The following is a 16,808-nucleotide window of genomic DNA, read 5'->3' as shown; positions in this document are numbered from 1 at the left end:
GTTACATTTCCACCACTTTTGTTGAAAGCACTGTAATTCTTTTATCCAGTCTCTCCTTTCACATCTGCATCTAGACACCACATACATCTTGTAGAGCTCATCTCAAGCTTCTTCAAACTCTGAAAAGACAACATTAGGATTAATTTTCAAAGGTACTCTACTCAGGATCATGCTTACAAATCAAGTAGTCACTAGAAATATGAGCAGCTCAGATGCCTGATTTGTACCCATTCACCAGCAGATGAACTGCACTTCCAACCACCGATACTGGGACCGATATAAAAGCATCAGAGCAGTCACAGATCACAGTCAGTATCCCACCTGACAGCAGTAGTGTAGTGGTTTGAAAGCAAAACAATTGAGAGGCTCCAAGTCAGAGATACACTTTAATAGGAAGAAAGGAAAGAAAGTAAAATAAAATAGATGCAATAATACAAAAGACCACTGACAGAGTCAGAATACAACTTGAGCAGAGTGATGGAAGCAGTCCAGATGAGGTGGTCTTCCTGAAGCAGTAATCCTGTAGAAAGTTCTGGTAGCTCGGGTCCTCTGGAAATCCAGTGGGTAAGCGCCCCTCTGGTGTTCAGAGTGTCAGCTTATATCCAGGCTGGAATGCTTGGTTCCTCCCTCTGAGTGGAGCATCTCACAATGGGATGGTGAGTCATGTGATAAGGCCTGATGGGCCCATTAACAGGAGATAGTCCAGGAGGGGGTTATCTGTGAGTCATGTGGCAAAGGTGCTGATGGGCCCATTAACAGAAGATAAGCCAGAGTGGAGGAGGCAGGGAGCACTGCCTCACCTGGTTTCAACAGTTTATGAAGATGGTGATAGAATATACTTCAACCCAGGACAAGTAGCCTCCAGGTGCTCGGTGGGTAATAGCAAACCGCAGGATAATAAAGTTACCTACAGCCTCTTCCTAATCCCCTGAAATACAGACTCGTGACCTAAATGCATCCAAGTACCCACCCTTTCTTCTTCTGTCAACCTAATTTATATTTCCAGCACTTGCTTTCTGGCCAAATCACCAGAAGTCAAACTTCCTGAAGAAGTCACTTGGTGCTAGCAGCTCTTCATTGTGATGCCACACATTCCAGAAAGCTTCAAGTTTGGTTGTTGTTTTTTTTTGTTGTTGTTTTTATGTTGTTGTTGTTGTTGGTTTTTTTTTGTGCAGAGAAGCTAATTTGAGTTGATTGTCTTCCCCTAAGACTGTGAAGACGGGAGACAACAGTAGCAAAGCAGAGTGGAAGGTGACAGCAAAAAACGAGGCGAGCATACACTGAGGGCTGACTCAAAAGAGTCAGCTGGAAGAGAAATGCCTTGATAAATTGGTGTTCATTGTTTGTCAGCATGCACAGCATATATACTTTTAAATGAACTGTACTGTGAAAATGTCCCTTGGAAAACATTTGAAATCAAGGCAAGACAGTCCATTTGTTTAATTAGCCTTTTTCATGTTAAGTAAGATAAAACTTAAGTTGTTCCAGGGCGGATTCAGATTGTGTATTAGGAAAATTTTCTTCATTGGTCAAGCACTGGAACCAGCTGACCAGGGAAGTGGTGGAATCACTGTCCCTGGAAGTGTTCAAAAGATATGGAGATATGATGCTCAGGGATATGGTTTAGCGGTATACGTGGTGATCAACCAAAGGTTGGATTGGATGACTCTAGAGGACTTTTTCAGCCTTAATTATATATGATTCTATATATGAAGGGAGGGGAGCACTTATAAATAGTGGGTCAAACCCTGACCTCACTCAATCAGTGTAAGTGTTGCCAGTAGGTTCAAGAGAACCAGAGATCTAGTAAATTCTAAAAAAAACCATAGCAACAGTAGAAAGGTGGTCTGAAAGTCTCTTGCAGCGTAACTTCTCCAAATGTGAATGAGCTGATGTCAAAAGATTTATAATGTAACATGAAAAGTGGATACACATGGACTTTATTTGCCATTTACTTTTTGTTCCTGTTTCATTTTCAGGTCAGTAACAATGGCCAGGATGGGAGCTTCAAGTTTTATCATCATAATGAAGATTTCTGAAAAATTAGCTTTTCAAAGTAACACAACCATTAGAAAATGTTTGAGTACCTGCATTAATCACTGCTTAACCTGAGCAAACCAGGAATCAGAGGAAAACACAATCACTTTTCAATCTGGCCTAATTTCATCCCACTTAATCCACTTAATGCCATGCAGTACACAAAACCTAGACTATGTGCACAGGGTTATATGAGATATGAGCCATCTTCTGCTATAAAGCTGTATAACTCCACTGCCTGCAATGAACCAGAGCATTGTCAGCAGATCAGTGCCACGAGCTGCATGCAAAGAGGAAAAGAAACGTGTGCTTCTCTGGAGGATACTTTTAAAGCTCAGATACCTTTTCAGAGGCTGTTGCTGAGAGAAGACATGTATTACTGTGTTTAGAACATCAACAAAGGAAACTCCCTGCCTGCTTGCACAGGAGGTGAAACCAAGAGTGTGTTCTGAGAGCACTGGCAGAGTAGAGCTGTGTTGGGGACTGGATTTCTTTCTTTTTTACTCATAGAATTTTTCTCCATAAGCTGCTGGGAAACTAACTGCTGGGTCCTTAGGCAAAACAAAAGAAGTGGCTAAGGCGGGGAAACGAGTGTAGCATAGTTTCTCTCCGAGGAGGGACACACCGTGAGATTTGGGGGAGCAGGTCAAGGACGGGGCTGGGGGCAGCCGCTCTCTCTCGTGCTCGGCATCGGAAGGAGGAGGGTCAAGCTGTTGCTTACTGCGGGCAGAATTCACTGTCACCCCTGGAGCCCAGTCCTAGGGGTCTGCTGCCTTCTGCTCGTGTGCCCAGCAATCCTGAGCTGGCCTTTTCCTGCCCTGCTGGGAGCCAGGCCGCCGCTGTCCCGGCCCCGCCGCTTCTCCGGCCCTGCCCTGTGTCTCTGCTGCGCTGTAGCCCCGCACCCCCTGCCCTGGCGGGACATGCCCACAGCTCCAGCTGTCACCGAGGAGCTTCTGATACATCTCATCCACCAGCCCGGGATTTCTGCTCACTCCTGCCCTTCCGGCTTGGTGCTCCTCAGCCCTGCAGAGGCACGGGGATCAGACTGCCCCAGGGTTTTGTGAAGCAAAGCCTCTCCTCCATCCTTTCCCGTCTCGGCCGTGAAGGCCGTCACGAGGTTCCTGGTTTCTGTTTTGATGTTAATGCCATAGTTATTGTTGTCTGTTTGCCTTGTTACACATACTAGTAAAGAACTGGTATTCCTATCCTCATATCTTTGCCTGAGAGCCCCGTAATTTCAAAATTATCATAATTCGGAGGGGGGGGGGTTACATTCTTCATTCCAAGGGATGTTCCTGCCTTCCCTAGCAGACACCTGTCTTTCAAACCGAGACAAGTTGTAAGTGTTGTAGGCACACCAATAAAGGAGCTGCATGGCCTTAATCCTGACACAACAGTTCTGCAGAATAGGGCTGGTTTAGAGATATGACATTCTGCATTAACATATCCATGAGTTGCTAAATTGTTTGAGCTTGTTCCACTCTGGAAAAGCTTTTTGATTTGATGCTTTTCATTTTGGCGAACAGTTTTATTGCAGCCAGTTTTTCAAATTGTGAAATTATCTTTCTCAGCAAATATATTACTGCTACAACACGTAAGAATGAGTGAGTGAGTAAACATTTGGTTTTTCCACTTCCTGAGATGTTTTGTCTGAAATAGGAAAGCACTTTCCCTATGCAGCCTTAGTAGGACTAGCAATTGCTCTGGTCAATGGTGAAGGACATCCTTCGTAATGAGTACTGGAAATACCAGTATTTCTGGTATATACCCCTACATACAAGACTCAAAACATATTCCTAGTTTACTTTATCTATTTATCTTCATGCACCCCAGGACCATGTGGGAGAGACCCCGTCTTCTGCTCAGCCTGGAATGTATAAAGAGAGACCAACTCTCATTCCTATAACATTCTGTCATTGCCAAAAAAACTGATGCTCACAAAACCACTACCTTTAACATAATTCCATTCCCTTCCTTCTCTACCTACACCTTACATCATTATAATTTGCTTTCTCCCCTCCACTGAAATCCCAGCTCTGAGGTAACTCATACTCGTCAAACATGGATATAGTGTGCATACATTAAATGCGAAGTTTTGCACAATTTTCAGCCTAAGAGCTACATCCTCCCAGCACCTCAGCTCTTGTTTGCAAGCTGTCACTGCTCAAATGTTCACCTATTGTTTACAGCAAACTGATAAAACAGGGCACGAACTGCTTCTGCTACACTAATGCAGAAGGAAAGAGAAGTCCTGAATATTAGTTTCCAATTTCCACCTGTCACTCACCTGAACTGAAATACTTCCATTACCCACTGTGCTTAACAACTTATCAACAAAACCTTCCAGCAGAAGAGCTGTTTGAAGGCTTTAAAGCAAAATAATTTTCAAAAAGCTACCAGTCTTGAATCACTGATGGCTTGAACAAAACTCTGAGTCTTTCACTGAGGCCCTTAAGGCTTAAGAAAAAAACACTCAAAAGGTGTGATTGCTACCAAGAATGCCTTAACTAATATTTTCCAGTAATCTCAGTTCACTTTTCTAACACAATGCAGTGACTGAGGAAGTTTTAGCTTTCCGTTTCTGTCATCTTCACAGGTAGATGGAACCAAAACTGTAAGAGACAAAGGTAAATTAGGATTGAGAAGATCAGTGTATTAAGGAAGGCCAACGCTGGAAGGCTGAATATCCAAGCAAGATGGTCAGAGAACACCAGACTCCTCTGGTAGCCAAGCTGGGAACAAACCTGAAAAGGACCTGATGCTTGGCAGCCAGACTGCTGAACACTTTGATACTGAGGACCTGTAAGGAAACAAACCCCAAAAGAGCTTCACAACTTGGATAGTCACACTGAAGTACTCATTTAAAGCAGAAAAAAACCTGGAAGTTTTTGTACATGAAATGTTGTTGAGGCGGATGAAGGAAACGGACATGACTGGTTTGAGTCCTGAAGTGCACATCTCACACATCTGGCTTGAGGGCAAAGGGTGTGGACAGAGGAGAGAAAAATGTTTTTTTCTATTACAAGATGACAGAGGAGACAACAAGGGACAAAGCACCACATAAAAACCCATGCTAGCCTGAAGTCTGGGTGGACTTGGGCATCCTGATCTCCTTCATCTCTCTCTGCTCATGAAGCCATTCAATGCCAGTAAAACCCATACAGGCACTGATACCACCATTTCACTGGGGCACACGATGCACAAATCTCAAAATGTGCTTTACTTTAAAAAGTGCTCTCACTGTGCTCCTTCTGATGCTGTTCTCCACTGTGCTGTTCTGATTAACATACCATTGACTGACTCACTCACCTCTTCCTACAAAATAGTGTACATTTTATTCCGGATTTCCATTTCCTTTGTTGAGTGATTTGTAATAGAGACAAATAAATAAACTTTCCCCTTTTAATTTATTTTACCTGCATTGCTGACTGGCTTCCGCTGAAGATCATCAAGCTAAATGGAATTCTACAAGCAGTAATAGTCAGAATTTTGCTATGGCTATCCATCCCTACTTTGAATAACCAAGAAGAAGAATGGTAATTTTAAAATCATTGCTTTTTGTTGTTCCACAATACAGTAATGTTTTTTAAAAATCATTCCACCTCACATCATTGCAAACAGCAAGTGTGCCCTCCATGCACTGCATGTTAAAATTTAGTATGAGACCTGTGTAATGGGATTTAAAGTTGAACAGCTTATTTGCTAGCCCTCCATACCAGGGCAAACATCTTAGAACCAGGAATCAGCATGATCTCAGCAGGAATTTTGAAACCAGAAAATACATATCAAAAGAATAATGAAAAGTAGCCTCTCACTCAAATAATTCTGTTCTTTTGAATTACAGTTTTTTAAAGTACTCCTGTCTTTGGAACTACATTGCTCACACTTAGAAGCCAATTTTCTTGCCCCATAAGAGGAGTAACGCAACCAAACATCTGCTCTCAGCTGAGTGCATTTTAGATCTGTGAAATCATTTCGTTGAGTTATTCAGCCAAGAACCCCATGAATAACTTTGGACCAGATTAAGTCATCTTGCATGACTGTGAGAGACATCGATCACACCGAGTCTCTGACAGCAGCAGATGTTACCTCTACTGTATAAATGAAGCCAAGGGAGTAATTCCTCTTAAGATAAATGAAGCCTTACTGTTATAAAAGGATGGCAGCATTAAGAAAGGGTTATGAAGATACTAGTTTCCCAAGAAGAAATGACTGAAGACTTGTATGTTAGCCAAGGTGATGTGTGGTAAGCAGATGACGACTTAAAGAAAGCAAACAAAAAAAAGTCTCTCTTAAAACACTAGTCAACACTAGCTGTTTCTAGTATCAGAAATGAAGGAAATGAGGAAAAATACAAATTTTGTCAGAAATTTCCTTGGTGTTAATGCTGATGTCTACAATGAAAAAGTCAGTCCCTGTATGTGTATCATCAGCATCACCACTGCCACACTGTCCTGAGGAAAGCAGAATATTCTCCCCTTTGGTTGTCACTCTCTCTTTGCAATGCTGCACCAGGCAGCTGAGATGAGGCTGGATGTGCTGTCCTAGGAGGGCACAGACATTGTGGACATTCAGCTGCTGACACGACTATGGCAACCACCAACACAACTGTTTCAAAGCAAACACCCCTTACAGTTCAACAAGGTAAGTCAGCGTAACGATGATGTGGTTGTTGATGCCATCCTGGACATGGGTGAGTAGTAAAGATCTCAGTCACGTGATGAACAACATACGAGGACTTTTGGCCTCTCTCCAGATCACCAGGGATATACTAACATCCATTCCTAATTTAACTTTGTCTAAGCTGAGATGGAATACAGTTTATGTCAACTATCAATTAAAACTATCAACAGTAATTCTCAAACATCAGTTATCTGATAATTAAATGATTTTTGAACACTGAAAGAATGCTTATAGGGCTGCTTGGCTGCAAGACATTATAGAAGAAGTTCCTTCTTGAAATGGATTAATTGATGTCGTAAGAGATTTGTTTTTCCTTTGAGCACCCCACTGGTGTCAGTTCCAAAGACATGAGCATTTCATTGGATAAATGACTGCAGATTAATTGCAGGTCACTGTCACTGGAAAATACAGACTGCCATGCCAGGAGATACAGAGCTACTGGTATTCAAAAATGTCAGCAAGTTTCTATACCATCTCCTTGACCCAAATATTCTTATTTAGAGAACAAAACCAGCAGTACAACAGTGAGGTCGATGCTATTTACTCTTTTTTGGCCATTCCAGTAAGGGTCTCTTTCTGTTGCTCTTTGTTCAGACTGACATTAATATTTCTTCATGCAAATAACTTATTAATTACTACTATGGTGATTTGAAGTGAGGTCTGATCCCATGCTTCGGCAACAAGATTGTTACAGGTTCTATTAAAAAATAAGAGCGTCTCAATCTTCTATTTCAAGAGCTGTTAGAATGGCAGGAAAATCTGCCTTTGGTAGTCCTATTTCTGTAGGGACAAATGTAGTCACTTCCTGAAGCACCAGAGACAATACTGAATAAATGCAAGATGCCCAGTTTATACTGCTGCTGCTCTGTGGAACCCTAGCTGCACTTTCCGTTCTCCTAATAGGACTGCTGAATCCAAAGGAAAAAGCATCAGAAGAGCTGGGGAACACAATTTTGGTCATCAAATCTAGCAGGTAGTTTCAAAATTGAACTCTGGGTAAATAAAATTACTCAAACTGCAAATTATAAGGAGATAAAACAGTAACACAAAGCAAATAAAATATTTCATTATATCTGAAATGACACCATATTTTCCTTCTGTTAGCAAGAGGAACAGCTTATGGCTTTGGTCAGCCTAAAATAATTTTCTTCCCAGCTCCCAGTTATTTCCATCACTGAACCACAAACTCATGAAATTCTCTCTAGAAATCCAAATAATGAACACAGATATACACACAAACATAATTAACAGACATAGGGATCCTTCACTAGATCCTTGTTTTGTTTTCCTACTTCCAACTCTACATCCCTTCTCTAGATTCCAAAGTCAAAAGTAGAATCTTCTCTGTCAAATTCATGGCACTAACACAATACAGAAAAACAGCACTCCCAACTGGAAATAAACAAATAAAATAAACTCCCCTCACCCCCAATAATGCTATTCAAAGTCCTACACAATTTTAACAAGACCTCAAAAAAACCAGCCCTACAGAAAAAAAGAAAAATTTATATGCTTAATATTTCTGCTCAATAGTTTGGGCCAAAACTTTTCAAATCTGAGTAATTTCTGGCAGAAATCTGTATGTTGCAGAATTTTATTTTGCTATGGAAACTGCTTGAATAAGAGAAACAAAGCCATAGACCAACCATTTCTAGTTAAAATTTCCTCCTCTCTCATGCAAATCATACAAGTCCTTGAACAGCATTCTCTTTAAAAGATCATCTCTTGCAGCACAGGCACAGCTTTTCTCCCTGAACACCTGTGAATTAGTAATATTCTGCAACTGCCTTGCATAATCTGTGAGCCTACACAAGTGGTGCACAGCCAGCTCCCCCAGCCCCAAGAGCTGAGCCTGCTGACAGCCCATGGGCTGTCCAGGTGCTGCCTCTTTGATGTGGATTACACCTCCTCTGGGACAGGCAGCAGGGCAGATTAATGTGGCCTTTAACCACCTCAGCACTGCTGTTTCCGTTTCTCTACAAAGCTCAAGCTGAACATCACCGATCCCCTCATTTCCCTTCCTTTTACAGCTGCTGGTTACATAAGCTGTCCTTATCTAAACTCAGGTACCTGAATGTTTCTGAGCTTCTTCTCAGACATTTGGGTCACTGGCTGCATACACTGGGGCATGCACGAGGGCAGCAGCAGATGTACTCTGTGCGACAACCCCACATTAACAATGGCTTCTCTCCACACTGCTGTAGCAGTGCCTGATTATGTACAATGATTTGTCTCTTGTGTTTTTGGCAGCCTTACAATAGTAATGTGGTGGCGAACAACCCAAGACCCAAGACCCACTTCTAGTTTTCCCAAAACCACAGGCTGAGCCAAAGGGCTGCCCTCTGTCTGATGCTCATCAGCACAGAAAACCAACCCACAACCATAAAGCCAGGAAACCACTTAATGGCTAGAATGGATGATCATACAGGCCTTTTCTAGCCTCAGCGGCTTTATGATTCTATGTCTGCATTCAGAGTACGTAGCCTGTGCAGCCGACAAATAGGGTCTCACTGAAAGCCTCAGGAAGCTGGGTATTTCTTGAATGGCACTTTATTTTTCTGGCACTTGATTTGCTGAAAGACACTACCTACTTGTGATAACTTTCATGACCGTCAAATAGTTTTATATCTTCTCATGTCTTTTGAAATAACATTCACTGTATCCTCAAGATAAAAGAACAATTTGTGTGAGTGATGCAAGGATGTGAAACCTTCATCAGTTTGTGGCTTACATTTGCACTGTGGAGAACTGAAAATCCCTTCACTCAGCCCAGTGTTAAAAGTATAATGCTGGAGACTGGTTTCTTCTGCCTGATCTGGTCCTATTTTTAAAGAAACATACCCACTATCACCATGTGTTTTTTAAGGTGGAGCCCATTCTACCAGCAATTCAAATCCCTGAATACTCCAGTTGCTACAATGATCTAGTGACAAATAATTTTTCACACCCAGCTCTATAAAATCTGTTCCACTTTTCACCATGATGGATTACAAACACTGGTTCTGCAATCTAGCAAAGGTTTGAGCAACTTGACATCTCCCTAAGTCACACCAAGGTGATGCACACACACTCCTGTTCGGCACACGTGTGTTTTCCTTGCTGTTCAACAGCATTCCCAGGTGTCTCCATCAAAAGTTGTGCTCAGAGTAATCTGTGGACATGGTCCTTACAAAGAAACGAAAGACATCTGGGGACACTTCGACACTACTGGCATTTGGGGGCAGTCTACACGGCTGTTACCCCACAGCCCTGTGTTTTGTAGGCTGTCCTGCTCTCGTCCTGCTTACTGACCGTGGCATATCACAAGGTAGGAGAGCCTTAGCGCAGGAGACCATGAGCTGGTACAGCAGCTTTGCTCTGTGAGAGGCAAGACTCCTTCACAAGACTGTGTAAACTGTGTAAACTCAAAATTGTTCTTCTGGTTCCATTTATCCAAATACAGCATTGCCATCACAATAGCATTATTCGGACAGGTTAATGAGTGTGTTTTATTGGTATCACAAGCAAGCTTTGAGCACAAAAGAGAATGATTTAGGTGTTCTAAAAAAGAAAAGGCATCCTTTAACAACTAATCTTCATTCTTCCAATACCTTGCCTTTTTCCCATATATTATTCTCATGGGATGCTCCAAAAATCCCAGCTGCATTATACAAAGTTGTATTTTTTCAAGTTTCTTGCAAAATATCTCAGTTAATCAAGAACAAATAGCTTTGTTTCACTTCAGTTCATGTGTTACTAGATGTCTCCCTTCATGCACAAGGAATGGAATGAAGTCTGGAACAAGAAGAAAAACAAGTTACCATAGAAGAGCTACCGGCAATTACTCACCAAATACAATAAATTATTGTATATATGGAAATAAAATGTACTTCTTTTTGTTGTCACTGAGTATTTTACAAGCGTGGGTGACAGAAGCACAGAGCAGAATACAAATGTGATACAACTGCCTCTTGCAGTGTGTACATTTCCATTTGTTATAAATGCATATTATAAAGTTGGCTTTTCACAAATATTAAAATGAATGCTATATGTATAATGTAGAAAGTTTTACTGTATATTTTCTTTTCGAGTTGCAAAACTTCTTGTAGTCTTTAAAACCCGTCAAACCAGTTGAACAAAACTGAATCAAACTCTCACCAGAAGATACAGGGAGAGAGAATCCTTCTACATTCCTGAATTGATTAGATCAAGACAGTGGTGGAACAAAAAAGCTAAAAGAAAGAATTCTTTGATCTCCTGGTATCAGAAAGACTATCTAATAAAATATTAATTTGGTACAATGGGGCAAGTTTTGAAGGAAAGGGGGCTAAAAAATCAAGGGAACATCTGGACTCAAAGGAATGTTTGAAAAATGCATATGTAGAAGGAGCATCCCTAAAAACAAGGATCTTGAACGGGTGAGTGTGCTTTCTGGTGAGGCACTCTTGACCAAGAAACTTTTGCTTTTCTGTCTCCTAATTGTCTATTTTTGTTTTTTATTAAACTTATAAATTTTTCTAAGAATGTGAACTTCATTTTTCACATACTGAAGTTGAATTTTTTTTCCTCTTCCTCTCCTTTTGATAGATTTAAACTGATGGATGGTGAAAGCAGGATTCTGAATCAACTGGAGCCTCCGTTAAGCAGCAAAAAGCAGCAAAACAAACATCTGGAAATTCCACACTGCAATCTCATGCTCCTGCTTGAGTTACTCAAGAAGAGCAGCTCTTCTAAGAGGGTCCAACCCCCAGCTTCTGTAGAAAGCTGTTAGCTTTGACAACCTCTAAGAGGCAGCATTCAGGTCCACTCACATGAGACTCTTGCCAGGGCCAACCAGGCAAGAGATTCAGATGTGTTTCTGGAGACTTATACATCATCTGTCTTCAGACAGGAATGAAGCTTGATTTTGCAATTGTGCAGAGCTCGATTTCAAAATCAGTTCCTCCATCTGAGATTGTAACAGTGGACTTGGAGGTATTAAGTGAGTTGGTGTCTCACAGGCATTTGCTGTGATTTCTGTAAAACCTCTTTGTCTTCAATGGCAAGAGCCATTAATGATAAATGTTGTTCCTCCATCGGATAACTTTTCTGAGCAAAGGATCAGCCTTCCACTTGCTCGAGCCCAGCAAAGAGAAAATAAAGTCAAAAGAAGGCGTGTACTGTCAAGGCTATTTAAACAAATGGCTTAAAGGAGTAGACAGTGTGGCAGTGTGGCACACTGTATCATCATGAATAACACTGACACCCTCAAACAAGAAAAGTGAAAACTTTACTTCAAAAGCAAAGGATTGCCAGCCCCATAGCTAACTTCAAACCTCTATCTAGCAGACAGAATTCTGTTATTTGGCAATGAATGGCATGACTTTATAGCTTATGCTGGTCCTCAGATCCCTACAGATGTTAAATCAATGATCAGCATGTTTCTGCACATGGATCTGTCTTGAAGCTAATTCTCTTTCTGGTTAAGACAGGAGAATAACGCAGCACAAATCCTTCAGGAAAACAGATCAAAACACTATTTTATGCATATAAGCCCATTCTGTCCCCACTCCTCTACTTGTGGCAACCCCTATCTGACTAATTATGTCTGACCTTGACCACTCCCATACAACTTTCACTATAACCAGAAAGTATGGCAGCTCCACAACACATTCCACATGCTGTTATGAAATGTCCTGTACCCTGCACTAATGAAGCTCAACCCTTTTGAAAAAAAATACAGAAAACCCACTTGGGTAAGGAAAGTTACCTTGTACTTCAAGAGGCTGGACAGGCATTGATCCACTTGTTTATTAGGGAAAAAAGTAGTGTAACAAGTCAATCACATGAATGATGCTACCCTCCATTCCTGATGACACTGTGCAATTTCCCCCACCATTGTTACATGTGATTCACAGAATCATAGGGTTGAAAGGGACCTTTAAACACCATCTACTTGCAAACCCTCTGCCAGCAGAAGGGCCACCTTCCACTAGACCAGATGGCTCAGTGGCCTTGAACTTCCAGGTATGACACATCCACAACTCTGGGCATGCTCACTACATGCTTTTGTAAATACATCTGATTGTTTACAACACAGGCCAGCTGTTGAGCTCTGTTCTGATAGGTAAAGGCTACCAGTAAAACAGTTTTCCAAAAAGGGAGAAAACAGGTGAATGCTGACCCTATATGTAACAATCCGTAATACTATTATTCAGAGGAGATAGTACAAGTCAGATTCTGTAGCCTCTCCTTTTCAGACCCACATCCATCCAATAGATGTTGATGGTAGCACAATTTTTACAAAACATGAGATTTTTCAAAATCAGCACATGCATCATGAGCAACAATGCCCCTCACAATGGGTCTCTCAGCTGCTTTCAAGCAAGCATTTCTGAAAAGCACCACTGAAGATCAAGTTTCACTCTAGATATGCAGACCTAGCAAAAAATACCTAACAGGGAAGAGAGAACACGTGAGCAAGCTGCAGCACCAACTCTGCACGCCAATGGCAATAAACATGGTGATCATTATTTTGTGTTTGTTATCTTTTTTTTTTTCATTATTATTATAATATATATATATGATATATAATATCATCATTGTTTTTTTGTGCTCCATCCAAACATCTAACTATTAAAAACTCCAAGGTGTTCAGGTGTTCTTCAGAAAACAACTGGTTTTGCAAATTGATGTTGGCACCATCTTTTCAGTGATTAGATTAAAAAACAAAACAAAACAAAACATTTTTAAAAAATGCCCTGTGAATGTGTGAATGGTACAGGGCTAAGAATTCAAAGTAACATCAAGCTGGGCTATCTGAAGAGCATGGAATTCCTTCAGAGTTGGAAAATTCAAAGCACAGAGCATCACTTACACCCAGGCAGTGCCATAGCAGACATTATGCAGCAGGTTCTGGAGAACTTACCTCCCAGCTGCCAAACACAGAACACAACTGAACTGGTTTAACTCACACGACCATCTCACCTGGGAAGCAATGGTCTAAAACACATCAAAGATTTCAAAAGAACTCATAATCTGGGGTGTCCTCACTCACTTCCTAAGAAATCAGCATTCTGCTTTCAGTCACAGCTGATTTCACCACCCTGGTGTGAAAGCTAGTGGAGGACTGACCATGTATCACCAACTTGCTGGGCACAAATCAGGACAGGGTGAAGAGACAGGTACCTAAGTCTTCTGGCATCAGCACTACAGAATTTATCTTTGTTCTACCTTTATTTTGAGAAAACAAAGATAGGGGAAAATTATCTCGAAGGCAGATCTTACTCTTGAAGAGTCACCAACTGAAAAAGCTTTTTCACCCTAACTTCACCCAATACACATAGAACAGCATTAGTGGATTAAAGAAATGTTTATTCCAAGCACTGATGATAGGTAGCTGTTTTCCATTAGCGAAGTTTGCATATCTTGAGGGTCTAGTGCCACAATAAGTGACAATTTCCACAATAAAATTTCAAAGTGATATTCACAATAGCACCTCGTTAACACAACCGGAAAAGCATGTCCTCCGTTCTGTTGTATTATCCACACAACTACAAGATATTTGTGGCTGCAGAAAGTATTAAGAATAAAAACTAGAGCACAAGAAAGTAGGCTGATCAGTTCATCTATACTATCTGATGGAAGTAATAATTATAGATATGTCTGCCAATTAAAAAAAAAACGCAAAAAACAAAGTACAATGGTAGGTAGCGTCTTAGCATTGAGGCAGGGAAGAGTGAGCACCGAAAAAAAACCCCAAACTTTTCCATGATGACCACATCTGTCAAAGAAAATTGAGGTACATTATGAAATAAAAAATCAGCTGAAAATTCAAGTCTCCTTCTTCTGTTACTGAACTCTCTCAACCCAGACAAAATGCCTCCAATTGCACACTAAGCAAAAGGTTCTACAACTGAGCAGATGTGTCTACATGGCTTAGGAATTAAGGATATGGTTCTTCACTAGTTCCTTCTCTCCTCTGATGTCTCATCAAACAGAAAAAAAAAATACCTTTATTGTGTGTTGGAACAGGCTAATAAGCACCAACAACCAGCACAGTTCTGACCAGGTTTTTGTAGTAATTCTACATATGCTGAAACAAGTTCACATCCACGATATCAAAGGAGAAATGCCACTTGATATCCTTGACGATATATGTTGGTTTAGTTATCTTTTTCAGCATCATTGGTTTTCCACCCAGAGTGGGCAAAAGCCAACATTGAAATATGCCACTTGAGAACCAGCAGGAAAAGTCAGAGGAAAGGAAGGCATACAAATAAATATGGGAAGGTAGTTAGGAGCTGTTGTCATAGCTCCCACTGCTTGAACAGTTCCTCAGTTGATGTAAATTCTGCCCTTCTTCCTTCCCTCTGTCAAGCCTTGAAAGCAGATTCTCTTCCTGTACAGTATATTCAGAGTTAGCTGTGGACAAATGCATAAAAAGACTTCCCCTAAGGTCTTGCCAGTCTTTATTTTAAGAAACAGTCAACCCAAAAATCAGACCTGAGAGCAGCAGAGATGACTTAAAAGAGAGGGAGGTCCACAGCAATGTCCTCAGATTAAACGGGATCCTGAAATTCAAAGGCTGAGGGGAATCACACTCAGGGGGAATCACACTGAGGGGAATCAGCCTCAGAGGTAACCCCCCTCTGCAGTAACTCTACGTAAACCTTCCTTCCAAAGCAAGCACAAAACCCCCATTGTACAAGAACGACAGGTTTTTTAAAAAACTCCGTCTTGTGCCCCAGTGGAAATAGGCAGAAATCTGTGCACAAAGACGTGATCTCTGGTTTTTCTCACCATACCCCACCTCAATTGCAGTAGGGGGGATGTCTGCTGGGGTCCCTGCTCTGTCCAAAGTGCTTTCACGCCCCACAAAAGACAACACCGCATGCAGGACGAGCGCTGTTACTCTGACACATTTATTTCTCAAGTACTCACCCACAAGGAGCCAGAGAACTACTGTACAACCTTAGAGCTTGAAAACCTCATCTCTCTACCTGCAAGCTATCGACAGCTGATAAAAACGCCTGCATTTCTCTCCTTTCCCGGAGAAACAGAGGTTTTGCATAGATGCAAAAAGACCGAGTATTAGGGGTATCTCAAAGCATCCAAACCTGACAAGGACATCGCACACAGTGACATTTTAGCATCTCTGCTCCAAATCCTGTCTCCCCGCATGCGGCACGTCCATCACGCCCTGCCGCCGCCGCCGCAACCTCCTCCCGAACCGCAGCCGACCCGCACGGCCCCGCGGCTTGGCGGCAGCGGCGGCGGAACCCTTTCCCGGGAGGTGTTCTCGGGGGTGTTCCCGGGAGGAATCCCAAGGGAAAGGGCGGGAGAGGGGCCACCCAGCACCTGCCAGGGGAAAAGCGGCGATACCCCCGCGCCGCTCCCACTATCCCTGACACCGACCCACCGCATCCCGCATCGCCACTTCGCCTCGCCCCGGCTCCCGCCGCCTCCTGCAGCCCCCGCGTCCGCCGGTCCCGCACGGGCATCCCCACCGCCCCCCCCCGCCCCCCGCGCCCCCCGGCCCTGCTCACCCCGCGGCGCAGCAGCCTCGCTACGGGCGGCGGTCTCCGGGAGGGCGGGCAGGCAGCGCTCGCCGGCCGGGCATCGTGGTCCGCCCTCCGCCGCGGCGGGGAGGGCCGGCTCTGGGACTCCCTCCCTCCACCGCCTGCTTCCTCGTCCTCCTCGCCCCCTCCCTCCTCGATTTCCCGCAACGCTGCCCGAAGAAGAAGAGGCTCAGCTCCCTTCCTGCCGCCGTTCCTCCTCTGCTTTCCCCGGGCACCGGAGCCGGCTCCAGCCCCCGCCCGGCGGCGGGGCGGAGGGAGGGGACAGGGGCCGGCCGGGAGGGGCGGGCGGAAGGGAGCGGTAGGGGAGGGGAGGGGAGCGGGAGGGGAGGGGAGGGGAGGGGAGGGGAGGGGAGGGGAGGGGAGGGGAGGGGAGGGGAGGGGAGGGGAGGGGAGGGGAGGGGAGGGGAGGGGGAGGGGAGGGGAGGGGGAGCGGGAGGGGAGGGGAGGGGGAGCGGGAGGGGAGGGGGAGCGGGAGGGGAGGGGAGCGGGAGGGGAGCGGGAGGGGAGGGGAGCGGGAGGGGAGGGTAGGGGGAGCGGACACCCAGGGCT

At 43.4% G+C, this 16,808-nt stretch overlaps 1 protein-coding gene across 2 annotated transcripts in view; it reads right to left on the bottom strand.

Annotated features, from left to right (window-relative positions):
• PLPPR1 (phospholipid phosphatase related 1) overlaps nt 1-16,480 on the bottom strand; it is a 122,262-nt gene extending 105,782 nt beyond the window's left edge. For both annotated transcript variants that reach the window (XM_066181853.1, XM_066181852.1), the window contains exon 1: nt 16,227-16,480. The gene's annotated coding sequence lies outside the window, so the exon portion shown is untranslated. The remainder of the gene's footprint in view (nt 1-16,226) is intronic.
• Nucleotides 16,481-16,808: the final 328 nt, after the last annotated feature.

The sequence above is a fragment of the Chamaea fasciata genome, unplaced genomic scaffold (genome assembly GCF_029207755.1).
Source record: "Chamaea fasciata isolate MVZ Bird 193981 ecotype frontalis unplaced genomic scaffold, bChaFas1.0.hap1 SCAF_4, whole genome shotgun sequence".
Classification (NCBI taxonomy): domain Eukaryota; kingdom Metazoa; phylum Chordata; class Aves; order Passeriformes; family Sylviidae; genus Chamaea; species Chamaea fasciata.
The sequence above is the reverse complement of the archived record's forward strand: the minus strand, read 5'-3'. Positions and strand labels throughout refer to the sequence as shown.